Consider the following 9743-nt stretch of genomic DNA (forward strand, 5'->3'; position numbering starts at 1 on the left):
GAGAGGGCACCTGGGAGTTGGTAAGAAGGTCATCCCGTGACCTTCTTACCTATCATGTCAACTCTGTGACATTCATGATTAATTCCTAAAACCTGATACATGAAGTGTGGTCTAATCAATAGGTAAGGGGGATAATGGGCCGCACGGCCCAACCCAGTCGTGGGTGTCTGAATACGCACGTTCATGCTGCGTGTCCGAGAAGTCAGGGATATATCAGACACGTGATGTCTGATATATGCACGTTTACCTTGCGTGGTTGACTTTATAAAAGGTCACAACCTCCAACCCTAGCTCGTACCACGAGCTGGATGCTTCCCTTGACCTGTGGCCTTCAGAGTCCAGACTCGGTCCTTAAGTAGTCTTGGCGAACCTTTGGATACCCCGAGCTAACGAGGTAGGACCTGACGACAACAGCTCCGGTCATGGGGGATCCACGTGGCTGATATAGTTTAGGCCGTATCTCAGCTCGCTAATAGCCCGTTGAAAAATCAGGGCGTACATAAACATATTCACATAATCACATTTATATACATATATTTAACATACATACATTTTTTTTATACCATAACATTTAATTAAATTAAATTAACATAAAAAAAAATTAACAAAATTAAAAATCACAAATATAATTAAATTAATAATACAAATTCCTAAAATGAAAAATAAAATTCAACACTATCTAAAATAACCAATTACACAATTAAAAATATAATTTAACCATTAATCAATCACAAAATATTTAAAAAAAAAATTACCCAAGGCTCGAGCTGGGGATTATCCAAAGGCAAAGGATCGAGATGGTGATCAATTACCCAAATTTAAAAAAGAAAACAAAAAAAAGTCAAAACTCATTTCCACCAAATACAAAATACACATATATATTAAGAAAAAAAATACATATTAAAGGATAGTGGGTTTAGACTACCGAAACTTGGAAAAAATTGGCCAAAACGGGGTTGGGTGGCGTTGGGCGACGCTGGGAGGCGGAGAAAACTAGAGGTTTATTTGTTTTTTTGTGTGAAGAAAAAAGAGGAGAATGAGGAAGAAAGCCTCTTCCTGGGGGTTATATCGCTGTGACTTATAGCGATACATATAGCGACGATATGTCGTCGCTATAGGTAATGACAAGTCATCGCTGACATCAAACACACCGTTTTACTCAAACAAAAATATGCTACAACGACGACATTTCATCACTGTAGGATAGTGAATAGTACACTAATCCCCTAGTGTGTTGTGTCTACTCTACAGCGACGACATGTCGTCGCTATAGTTAGTGAAATTTGACTTAAATTTTTTGGCCCTTCACTTTCCCACATTTTTTTTGGGTCCTATTGCGATGACATGTCGTCATTATAGAGTACAAAATAACTGGCTAGTGGATTAAGTTGGACTCTACAGTGATGACAAGTCGTCACTATAGGGGGTGCAAATAGGCAACCAAATCTGGGCGGTTGAGTTCCTTGAGCATCCTACATCGACAAAATAACCTGTCATCGCTGTAGGGAGTCATTTTTCCCTCTTTTTTTTCGACGAAGACCCTACAGCGACGACATGTCATCGCCGTAGAGTCAGTTCCTGCCTCTTGTTCCCTCCAAATCCTTGGTACCCTACAATGACGACACATTGTAGGGGTATTAAGAATTTGGAGGGTCTGTTCGTGTGTTGTTGACAACCCTACAACGACGACATGTCGTCGCTATAACTTAATTTTTTTAATAAATTAAGAAAAAGAATTTTTCGTAGATTTTTACTACATACAGCGATGAATTTGGAGTCGTAGCAATAGATGTCGTCGCTGTAGAGTCTTTTTCTTGTAGTGACATGGGATCCCAAAATAACATTTAAAAGGTTAATTATAGTTCAAAGGTTACAACCAGCCGACCTAAGAGGAAAAATAGGGATTGACCCTTGTTCCTCTGAGAAACCCTGGCCGTGGTGGTCGAGCAACCGCATATGTACACATCGCCACCGAAGCTCTCCAACTTATGGCAGGTATAGCTTCCCTTTTCCCTTACCTGCACCACATATCACCCGTGAGCCAAGGCTAAACAAGAAAACTTAAACATGCTTATAAGCAATTAGTAGCATATCACATAATCATAATAAGCATGCTTAATCAAGAAATCACAAGCACAATCATAATCATGCTCATTCACAGGGGCCCAAGCCCCAATCACACACAACACGTATTGGGGGAAGTTTTTTTACCACTGGTCCAAGCACAAGTTAGTTAACTACGACCTCCGAGCACAATCCTGTACCGATTCCTAGCGGTACCCTAGTCACAACCATTGTAGAGTCCAAGAAATTTACTTAGCTAGTTAGATAGTAGTAGTAATAGTAATAGCTAGTAGTAGTTGTAGTATGTTTATGACTATGGATTTTGGTTCAAGTCGGGACTTAGTTGGAAACTCCTAGCAATAGTTATGGATTTTATAAGTTTAACCTATAGTTTAAGAATATTAATTATAACATAAGATTTGATTAATATTGCTGGTTATTAATATGATAATTATTATAACCTAAGGTTTAGATAGAGCTAATAAGAATATGACACTTGTCATGAGCATGGTTATTCCTAAGGTTTAGATGGAGCCAATAGGAATATGACACTTGTCATATGTATGATTATTAAGGAATTATTATTTTAATGATAAAATAAGGGAAATATAAGACTTAGTCTTCACCAGAATTTGTTAGGAGCATGACATTTGTCACAATTTTATTTATTTGAGATTTAGATAATTAAATAGATTTTTCGTAATTTTAAGGTACTGTAACTTCTGACCTATTTTTGACCCAGTTATGTTAGGAATTTCGAAAAATAGTATTTCTAAAAAGTTGTAGATAATTGAATTATCTTTCTAACGATATAAAGATAGTATAAATCGGTGTCCTACAGCTCTAGATATGTTCATTTTACTTCAGGTAAGTTTAGAGTTACGAGATTTAGGGAGTTAGAAGTTATGATTCTATTTGTTTTTATTATTTTTGTTTTAAAAATCAAGCTTTGACTCCTTAAATCTCTCTGAATAATTTGACCAAGTTCTAAGCCTTTGGCTGAAGGATATTCAAATATTTTTAATTAAATTCATTATTTTTATTCAAAGCCAAAAAGAAGATTTTTATTCCTAGAACTCTATAAATAGGACCTAGCACCAAGCTTTTTCATTCATTCTTCAAGCATTAATAAGAGCATTCCAGGTGCTACTGAGACTATAGTGTGATAAACACTTGGGTTGGGGTTATAAGCTTAATCATTATAAGCTTAATAAACACTTGGGAAGTAAGGTTACAATGTATTTCGGTTTTGAGGTATAGTTCGGTCATAGAGAAGCATTCAAGGTATTCCTTATTCTAGTTTCTTTCTATATTGTTCTTATAGTTTTTCTACTCAAATCCTAACTCGTATTCTCTATTCTTGGTTAGGCATCTAAGATCTTGAACGTAAGATTCTTATTGGTAAGTATCTTTTCAATGGTGTAGTTCATTCTTTTCATCCCTTTTCTTTAGTATACTCACCTCTCTATTATGGTTTTTAGGAGTGGTCCAAAATCCCGACTTTGTTCTCATCATCCCGGTATTTTGGTAAGGAAAATAGGATAGTTTTATATGCTTATATGTTATGTTGATATGTTATGATAAGTTATGCTGTAGTATGTTATGTTATGTTTTCTTATGTTTCATGGTTATGATTTACCCTACCTCAGATATTAGACAGGGGACGTAGATGGGTTATCATAAACCTACCATGTGATCTAACCTACCTCAGATATTAGAAAGGGGACGTAGATGGTTTATCACATGTTTTAATGGCCATTAATAGTATAGTCTTATATGATGTATGCCTTTATAGATATATGTTATATGTTTATAGCTTATAGTTATGTGTATGATTATGTTTCATGCTTGCAGTAGATTTTCCTTGCTGGGCATTAGGCTCATTCCTTTATGTTTTATATGTGCAGGAAAACAGTTATGGCGGCGAAAAGATTCTTGGCAGCTTGGGGATGTGTATTGAGGCAGGATGGAATCGATGGACTGAGCGTTCGGTTAGAGGATGAAGTTTTTTTTTAGTCTTTTAGTTATGATTTCTATGTATCATTTTTCCGCACTTAATTTTGTAACCAATTTATTTAAGTTATGTTTTGTTTTATTTTCAAAACAATGGGATCCCATATCCTAAATGAATTTTTATGTATTTAACCTTAACTTTACAGTTTTTTATTAAAGTTATGGTTATTTCATATGTACGTTTTCTTAAGATTAGTATAGTAGTTATTAATGGTCCAAGGTCTAGAATAGTTGGGTCATTACAACCATAATGAGCGATATCCATCAATATCGAGTAAATAAAGACTTTAAAAAAAAGTCCTAGTCTCCGGGACCTCAAATTCTACTAAACAGGGTAGTAGAATCCTTCCTGAGGCCTTAGGTTTGAGTTCCTGCCACCCAAAACCTAACTTGGCCAAAATTCCCATTTTGCGCAGCGGCGCCCCTCAATTAGAGTCGTGGCGTGCCCCTTAATTAGAGGCGCGAATCTCCACAAATTAGAGAGCCCAACCTCTCTATTCTTTAGACATGGGCCGCGACGCGATGGTGGTTCAGGGAACCACCCAGACTCCTAGGTTCATGAAGGCTACGACACGACTGCGCGAACCCAGTTTTTCAAATGTTTCTCCGAGATAACTCCCTTAAAATTCACCCTAAAAATAGTACCAAACCCCTAACTGAGTTCTATTAGGACTAGTTTTGATATGTTTTTATGGCTTGTTTTAAGAAGCAATTTTAGTCTTTTATTTGGCTTTGTGCGATATTATGCCGGTGTTTATTGTGTTTTCAGGATTAAGTGTGGTTATTAAGAAAATAACTTGAAGTTGGAGGAAAAACACTTAATTCTTGAAGAAACGGTGTTAAACGAGCTAAGGAATGGAAACTAGGAGAAACCAGTGATCAAATTGATGATTTGGTGAAAAGTTGGAATTAGAGCCGCAACTCTATGGTGTAGAGCCGCAACCTTAAGAGTTTCACAGAAGAAAAAAAGAATCTGTCAGAATTAGAGCTGCAGCTCTACCAGACAGAGCTGAGGCTCTATTAAAATCAGAATTAGAGTTGCGGCTCTATTAGACAGTGCAGCAGCACTACGAAATCCAGAGATGAAATCTAGATCGCGAAGCACATTAGAGCTGCGGCTCTACACAACAGCGCTGCGGTGCCAGTCCGTACGGAAGCCAAATTTAGGGCATTTTTTAAGGGCAATTTTGGTCCTTTTGCACATAATTAATTAAGGACTATAAAAGCTTTCTTAATGATGTTTTTAAGGGGGATTGAACCATAGAAGACGGCTGGAGGCACATTGTGGAGGATTGCAAGTGGAATCAAAGAATTCATCACAATTTTCTTCTTTTCTACTTTGAATTTCTATATTTTGGGATGCTTTTTATTTCTTCTATGGTTATTATGAATTTTTTCATGAACTAAACTAATTTTCTAGGGTGTTAATGGATTCTCCTGAATCTTTATTTTAAATTAATGCAAGTTTTATGATTTCAATTTTATCTTGTGATTTATTCAGTTTGAATCTAATGCTTGTGAATGATTGATCACCATTGACATGAAATATATGATTTTGATTCGAAATCTGAGAAGTGAGAATTGAATATGCTGTAATTGAATAAACATAGATTTCATATTAGGAAAGAGTACATGTGTGGTCTGTGTAGTTTTAGGGTTGTTAATCTTAATGCCTATCTTATGTTTATTTATCAAAGAGATGTAGAAAATTTTCATAAGATTGAGACTTATATATCCGAGTACGAATATATGTTATTATTGTTGACCTGCTATCACAAGAGAAAAATTGAATATTAAGATTTGTGTTAATAAGAATTAAAGAGGATGGTTGATGAAATTGATTGCCCTAGTTCTTAATCCATTGAACTTTCTTAACGTTGTTTATTTTCAGTTATTGAAGTTAATTTCAGGATTTTGTTTTATAATTTTAGATAATTCTTGTGACTCAATTATCGTTAGCCAAATAGAAATAGGAGTTAAGTTTTGGTACTTAATATATAGTGCTCGTGGGAACAATCTCACTTATTCTTTATTACTTGTTACGATTATGTGCACTTGCATATTGATTTTACACAACATTTTTTGGCGCCGTTGCTGGGGACTATTTTTACTAATATCAAGAAATTAATTCTTTTTCTAATTTGATTGCTTTTCTTTTATACTGTTCTCATTATGGTTTTTTAGCAATTTGTGATTTCAGGTATTCACATAGTTTATGCGATGACAGGGATCTGAATCAAGGGTGCCTGTTGATCCTGAAATTGAGAAAACTTGTAGAAGAAATCGAAAACAGAAAAGGTTAGAAAGAATGGCTCAGAACAGAGGTAATGGAGGGGTTGACAACATTGCCCATGACAACGCTGAGGACATTAATGCTGGAATAGCAGCGGGTAATGTTGGAGGAGCAGGAGTTGCTGAACGAGTTGCACCAATTCAGCAACCAGCACAAAGAAGTTTGAGGGACTTTGTGCTGCCTACTGTCACCAGGGCACAATCATGCATTAGACCTCCAGCGGTTGAGGCTAATAATTTTGAAATTAAGCCTGCTATTTTGCAACTGGTACAATCATCAGTTCATTTTGGGGGATCACTAACGGAAGACCCAAACTTACATTTGGATAATTTCCTAGAGCTTTGCGCCACATTTAAGATGAACATAGTGACAAATGATGCAGTGAGGTTGAGACTATTCCCTTTTTCATTGAGGGACCGAGCAAAGAGTTGGCTTATTTCCCTGGAAGCCAATTCTATCACAACATTGGAGGAGCTCACTCAGAAATTTTTGGCAAAATTTTTCCCACCATTGCTGTCAGCAAGGTATAGAGGTGAAATCAACAAATTTCACCAAAAAGATGGTGAGTCGTTGTACGATGTGTGGGAGAGGTTTAAGGAGTTGCTGAGAAAATGTCCCCACCATGGATTTGAGAAATGGATGTTAGTCCATATTTTTTATAATGGTTTGAGTAGTACTACTCGGAGAATCATTGATGCAGCGTCTGGAGGAGCGTTCATGAGTAAGAGCGCTAATGAGGCTTATGATTTGTTGGAGGAGATGGCAATGAACAATTATCAGTGGCCATCACAAAGGGAGACCTCAAAGAAGGTGGCTGGGATGCATGAATTGGATGTCATCTCAATGTTGTCCGCTCAAGTGGAAACATTAACCAAACAGTATTAGCAGAACAACATTCAAGCTCAAGCTCCAGTTATGCAGTTGCAGGTTATGTGTGAGTTATGTAGGGGACTTCATTTATTTGAACAATGCACAATGAGGGATTTTAATAACATTCCTATAGAGCAAGTGCAAGCAATAGGGAACTTTCCAAGGCCCTCCAACAACCCATATTCCATAAGTTACAATCCTGGATGGCGGAATCACCCAAATTTTTCTTGGACAAGTGGTCAGGGTAGTCAGAAACAATTTCAGCAGAATCCACCACAGTATCCACAACCTCCTCCTGGGTTTTATCAGCAACAACCACTAAGACCTGCACAACAACCGATGCAAGCAGAATAAGATGGTCAGGCTGATGTGTTAACTCAATTTATGATGGAAACAAGGGCATCTATTCGAAGCTTGGAAACTCAGATTGGACAGTTGGTCACGTTAATGGCAAACCGAGCTCAAGGGAACTTGCCAAGCATTACTGAAGTGAATCCGAAGGGAAATATTAATGAACATTGTCAAGATATTACCTTGAGGAGAGGAACAGTGTATGAGGGACCAAGTATGGAGAAGAAAGTTGAGCAGAAGCAGGATCAACATGCACCTATCACAGAGAACAAGAAAAAAAAGGGTAAAGTTGTAGAAGAGGTTAATGAGAACCTTGAGAAAAAGTAGCCAGAAATAAGCATAGATCACCATATAAAGATCCCATATCCTCAGAGGCTTCAAAAGAATAAGCTTAACAAGCAGTTTTCTAAATTTTTGGATATCTTTCGAAATCTGCACATCAACATTCCTTTTGCCGAAGCACTTGAACAGATGCTGAGTTATGTGAAGTTTATGAAAGAAATTTTGACTAAGAAAAGGAAACTAGAGGATTATGAGATTGTGGCACTTACTGAGGAGTGTAGTGCGATACTTCAAAAGAAGCTACCTCCTAAGCTTAAAGATCCGGGTAGTTACAACATTCCATGCTCTATAGCGGGTTCAATGGTGACAAAGGCTTTATGTGATTTAGGGGCTAGTGTAAATCTAATGCCTCTATCTATTTTTCGAAACTTAAAATTGGGAGAAGCTCAACCTACTACCGTGTCTTTGCAAATGGTGGATCGATCATTGTCTCATCCGAGGGGGACCATAGAAGATGTGTTAGTAAAGGTCGATAAATTCATCTTTTCTGTAGATTTTATTATTCTTGATATGGACGAAGAGGAAAATATTCCAATTATTCTTGGAAGGCCATTTTTAGCAACTGGTAGGGCCTTAATAGATGTGCAAAAAGGCGAGTTGAAGTTGCGAGTGCAAAAAGAAGAGGTAACATTTAATGTTTTTGCAGCAACGGAGGTTCCAACTTGTTGTAGAGTTGATGTGGTGGAAAGTAAGGGTGATAATCTGAATTTTACTAAGAAGAAATCTATGGTTGAAGGTGGCAAGCGAACACTTCGTCATAAAGTGAAAAAGATCTTTAGTGAGAAAGCTCGATTGTTTCATGAGCGGTGGAAAGTTCCAAAAATGTGCAATATCAAGAAACGGGCGTCTTCTCATGATACTATGGCTCTTAAGGACATGAAGGGTGTTTGGGATCCGAGTTGAATTTAAGAAAGTGGTCAGCGTCCGGCTAAATGACGTTAACGACAGCGCTCTAGAGAGGCATCTCAAGTTTATGTTTTCGTTTTTATTTTATTTTATTTTTTATTCTATTTTTAGTTGAATAATTCTATTTTATTTTATTTTATTTTTGTTTATTTTTTTATAAATATTTTATGTAATTAGAACCTTGAAAAATGTGAAAAAAATAGCAACAAAATATCACAAAAGTTGAATTAGAGCTGCAACTCTATGGAGTGGAGCCACAACTCTAGAGAAGTCAGAGAGCAAGTGCTGAGAAAATTCAGAATTAGAGCCGTAGCTCTATAGCACGAGTCCCACTCCACTTCCTCCTCAATTTTAATGTTATCGAATGGGGTCTCAGGTAAGTCTCTTATTTTTATTTGAGTTTAACATTAGGGACAATGTTAGTCTTAAGTTTGGGGGAAAGAGATTTAGTTTTAGCTTTTCTTTCAAGTTGAGTATTAGTTGTTATTGTGTTTGAGTCTAGTTTTCATGGTATTGTTAGAGTGTAAACCAAGTTGATAATTTGTTGCTGATGGGATTGAATTAATGCTATGTTGTATAATCCGAAGGAAGAGTTGTGCATATAAAAACAATATGTGTGCTTGATTGAAATACTTTGTCACTTCACTGTGGTTAATTGAATACTTGATTGAACTATTGCTCATAGTTGTGAAATGGAAGTGAACTTTGTATATGCATGTTGAATTTGGATTGTGGATTGTACAAGTTGAAATTTTTCTAGAACTTGCTTGCTTGCTATTTAAGACGAAATCCAAAACAATACACACTTAAGAAGAGGATATAGGCCATCTTTGGAACGATTGAGCCTTTCAAGCTAACCCTTATATATTTTTATCTCTAGTTACCCTATTTGAACCTTACAATT

The 9743-nt window shown here is 36.6% G+C and overlaps 1 non-coding gene across 1 annotated transcript; it reads right to left on the reverse strand.

Moving 5' to 3' along the window:
- Positions 1-6892: 6892 nt before the first annotated feature.
- Positions 6893-6999, reverse strand: LOC133787628 (small nucleolar RNA R71). Its single transcript, XR_009872637.1, has one exon. It is a non-coding gene; the product is annotated as a small nucleolar RNA R71 (small nucleolar RNA).
- Between the last annotated feature and the right edge of the window lie 2744 nt (positions 7000-9743).

The sequence above is a fragment of the Humulus lupulus genome, chromosome 6 (genome assembly GCF_963169125.1).
Source record: "Humulus lupulus chromosome 6, drHumLupu1.1, whole genome shotgun sequence".
NCBI lineage: Eukaryota > Viridiplantae > Streptophyta > Magnoliopsida > Rosales > Cannabaceae > Humulus > Humulus lupulus.